At 39.5% G+C, this 4,702-nt stretch overlaps 1 non-coding gene across 1 annotated transcript; it reads right to left on the minus strand.

The window, feature by feature from the left end:
• Window positions 1-235: 235 nt before the first annotated feature.
• On the minus strand, window positions 236-308 carry Trnaa-ugc. The gene has a single exon. It is a non-coding gene; the product is annotated as a tRNA-Ala (tRNA).
• Between the last annotated feature and the right edge of the window lie 4,394 nt (window positions 309-4,702).

Consider the following 4,702-nt stretch of genomic DNA (forward strand, 5'->3'; position numbering starts at 1 on the left):
GGGTGCAAACTCTCCAGAAACGATTCCCCATTTTTAAACTGAAGAATTGAAGACATTCCATTTTTGTCTTTCTGCCTTGTCTCTTTTCTCCACCCTCCTCAATATTTCCACCTGCAAAATGGAACTTCTAAATAAATATTTGTCATATAGGAGTTTATTTTCTTTTTTAAAAATATTTTTATTTAGTTGTAGATGAACACAATATCCTTTTTTATTTATTTATTTATTTGTTTTTATGTGGTGCTGAGGATCGAACCCAGGGCCTCATGCATGCAAGGCAGGTGCTCTACCACTGAGCCACAGCCCCAGCCTATGAGCTACAACCCCAGCCCAAATTTATTTTCTAAGTGTCATAGAAACATAATCATGATGAGAAGGAGCAACTTATACTCATTTTCCTCTAAAAATGACCCCGAAATGGCTTTGTCTCAGTAGTTTATGTGAAAAAATTGAGTTGAAATAGTAAGACTGCTGTGTAGTTGAACTGTTGAATATCCTTAGGTTGAAGGCTGGAAACCCATGCAGTATTTGTAAATTGATATTTCTTATTCTACAGAGTACTGGTTACTTAGTCAAAGCTACTGTCAATTAGTTACCTACCAAACTGTTTTTGAATAAGTAGCTAATATCTGAAACATTTCCTTTACCTTGGAGACACACCTACCTCCAATCTCAGATCAGGGGAGATCATGAACCAAGTTCTTCTATACATGAATTCATTTAGCAAAGAATCAAATCAGAAAGATATATCTAGAAAGGCTTTCACCTAGTTATCCTCAAACATAATAATTTGTATGAATAGGGAATTCTCTTTTTTAAAAATATATTTATTTTTATGTGGTGCTGAGGATCAAACCCAGTGCCTCACATGTGCAAGGCAAGTGCTCTACTGCTAAGCTATAACCTCAGTCCCGGGAATTATTTTTTTAATAATTTTTTAAATATATATAAGTTTTATTTGTCGATGGGCCTTTTATTTATTTATATGTGGTGCTGAGAATCAAATCCATTGCCTCACACATGCTAGGCAAGTGCTCTATCACTAAGCTACAACTCCAGCCTCCACTTTTTTTCTTAACTCTAGTCATTAAGAAAAAAAAAACAAAAACCTTAGCATGTGATTGCATGCTGGGCTCAGTGGAGCATGCCTGTAATCCCAGTGGTTCAGGAGACTGAGGCAGGAGGATCATGAGTTCAAAGCCAGCCTCAGCAACTAGCAAGGCCCTAAGCCACTTAGCAAGACCCTATCTCAAAATAAAAAAATAATAATAATAAGGGTTGGAGATGGAGTTGGAGTTGGAGATGAGATGCTGGGTTCAATCTTCAGCACCACATAAAAATAAATGGGGCTTGGACTGTAGCTCAGTGGTAAAGTGCTTGCCTCGCATGTGTGAGGCACTGGGTTTGATCTTCACTCAGCACCACATAAAAATAAATAAAGATACTGTGTGTTCATCTACAACCAAATAAATATTTTAAAAAATAAAAAATAAAATAAAGGTATTGTGTCCAACTACAACTAAAAAAATATTTACAAAAAAGGGGCTGGAGATATTTCTCAGTGGTTAAGCACCTCTGGGTTCCATCCCTGGTACATAAAAAAAGATAAAGTAGGAAGAAAGCAAGAAAACCAGCTCTTTTCTGCTATGATTCTAACATTTATTGAAAGCTAAGTACCAGGTGCTGTACTATATGCATTGCATATGTTATCCCCTGTAATTCTAGCAATACTATCATTGCTTGCATTTTGCAAGAAAACAGAGAGCATATAGGCAATTTGCTCAACTGAGTAGTAGTCAGCATAGTAGGAAGAATTCTAAAATGTCCCCTGCTTCCTGGTCTATCACTATGTTATGTAAGTGGGGCCTGTGACTATTATGAAATATCACCCTCCTGATCAGGTTACTAACCAATTCATCAAAAGGAAATTATTCCAGGTGGGCCTGATCTAATCAGGTGATTCCCTAGGAAAGGACTAGGCCTATCCTAAAGAGAGAGACTCACCTACTGGCTTTGACAAAGTAAACTGCCACGAGAAAAGAGACCCACCTGGCAAAGACCTAAGACGGTTCTCTAGGAGTTGACAGAACCTCCAACTGACAACCAACAAGGAAACGGGACCAGTTCTACAATCCAAAGGAACTAAATTGTGCCAACTTGAATGAGGTTGGCAAAGGTCCCTGAACCTCCAGATGAGAAAACAGTCCTGCCAACAACTGTGAACCAGCTAAATCCTGCCCATGGTTCTGACCCAAAGAAACTGTCAAATAATAAGTGTGTGTGTATTTCAAGCTGCTAAATTTGTGGTAATTTGCTATGCAACAATGGAAAACTAACATGGTCAGGATTCAAAGCCAGGGCTGTTTAACTCTGGAGTACAGGCTCTTAACCACTACAGAAATCTCTGCAACAGTTTAATGAATTTCTAAGCATTTTTAATTCTTCATAAAGAATGGAAGGTCTGGGGATGTAGCTCAGCAGTCTAAGCACTTTACTAGCATATATGAGGCCCTGGGGTTCTACCCCCAACACTACAAAAAAAAGGTAGATGATAAATTTCCATGGAATAATAATAGTTATCATCTTTTCCTCTTCTGATGCAGTTTTTCAAGTTTTAGAATTTTTTGACGATATTCTAGCATGGAAACACACTTCTTAGCCAGGCATGGTGGTGCACACTGGTAATCCCAGTGACTCAGGAGGCTGAGGCAGGACAATCACAGGTTCAAAAACCAGCCTCAGCAGCTTAGAAAGGTCCTAAGCCTTTTAGAAATAGCATGTCTCCAAATTAAAAGGTTGGGGATATGGCTCAGTGGTTAAGTGCCCCTGGGTTCAATCCCAGGTACTAAAAAAAAAAGAAAAAGGAAAAGGAGAGGGGGGGGAAGAGAAGGAGAGAGAGAGAAAAGGAGAGAGAGAAGGACAGAGAGAGAGGGGGAGAGGAAGGGAAGGAGAGGGAGGGAGGAGAGGGAGGGAAAGAGGGAGGGAGAATGAAAGAAAGAAGGAAGGAAAGAGAGAAAGGAAGAAAGAAAAAGAAACACTTCTTGATGTTATATTTGAGATTTGGAAGGAGAATACACATTCAGTAGGAAACTACTCAAATACAACTTGATAATAGGTAATAGGTAAATCACAAAGAATAAATAGTACAGAAAACATAAGATTTTGTTTACCAAAAATACCTTATTAGAGAAGACTTGGCTTTTGTTAGAACTCTAGGCTATGCTACTTACAAATACTTTTCTTCTGACTAGTGCATGAACTACAAAATCTGTCATCTGGTACTTCCAAGGAAATGACAACACAGTACCTCTTTTAATAAGGCTCAACTGAAAACTCACTGAATATGAAGAGCCAGTGAATTTTCCGCTGGAGAGAAGTACTGCAAACTTAGAATTCCAAACATCAAACACTGTGATTGCTTCTTGGACAGCTTCAGTCTACAACTCACATCTCATGTTATTCCTTCACATACAAACCACAGAGGCAAATTAGATGAATAACAATAGCTAACATCCTAGATCAAGTTTTTACCAGAAATCATCTCCTTTAGGCTAACTTTTCTTTTCCAGTACTGAGGATCTAATCCAGGGGCACTTTACCCTTGAGCTACATCCCCAGCCCTTTTTATTGAGTCAGGGTTTTGCTCATTTGCTGAGGTTGCCCTTAAATTTGCCATCCTCCTGCCTCAGCCTCCCAAGTCATTGGGATTTAAGTGTGCACCACCACGCCTGGTGTAGAATAACTTTCTTAAGTAACATAGTTCCCATCTTGTAAACAAAGGAACTGAGACTTAAAATGGCAAAGCAACATTTCAACACTGACCTGAACATGGAAGCTCCCACCTCAGTTGCTTTACTATATTATCTATTATCCTGCTTTCAAACTGGGTATTTCTTCCATCCATCACAGTACCTAGCAAGGTGCCTTCACATAAGAATGCTCAATAAATGTTTGCTGTTGATAAGGAATGAGGCCAGAGACTGAGGGAGTAGGTAAAGCTTCCAGATCATTCATCACTGTGGGAAGATGGGAGACGTGAAAAGGGCAGGTGGTGATATGGGATAAGGGGGGCAGGTTGGAGGCAGCACCATACTTACGTGGATGCCAATCATATTACTTAGAACTCCAAAAATATGTTGACTAACCACGTATAAGATTTGATTCTGGCTCTAACATCATTTGAAAAAAGGGGGAGGAAAACTAACTCAGTTTTCCAGAGTGTTATTTCTTCCTTTTGGAAAAGTTTCTGCTACACATCTGGAAGTGATTTTCTAACATACTAATTCCAATGAGTCATCTAAAATATTAAGCAATGACTCCATAGGGTGAACCCTGATCATATTTTTCCATTAAGTGGCATCCACTGAGGTCAACAAAAGGCAAAAGCTGGCCCAGACCTGGAGAACCTCCCACTCCATAGTCCCATTTCATAATGCCAAGAACAAGTGTTTTGAAGTACAGAAATGCCGGGCTGGGGGGGCTGGGGCTATGGCTCAGCGGTAGTGCACTTGCCTGGCATGTGTGAGGCACTGGGTTCAATTCTCAGCACCATATAAATAAATAAATAAAAATAAAGATCTATCAACAATTTAAAAAAATGCCGGGCTGGGGATTTAGCTCAGTTGGTAGAGTGCTTGCCTTGCAGCCTTGCATGCACACGGTCCTAGGTTCAATCCCCAGCACCACAAAAAAAAAAAAGATT

Source organism: Marmota marmota, unplaced genomic scaffold (assembly GCF_001458135.2).
Source record: "Marmota marmota marmota unplaced genomic scaffold, marMar, whole genome shotgun sequence".
NCBI classification, from domain to species: domain Eukaryota; kingdom Metazoa; phylum Chordata; class Mammalia; order Rodentia; family Sciuridae; genus Marmota; species Marmota marmota.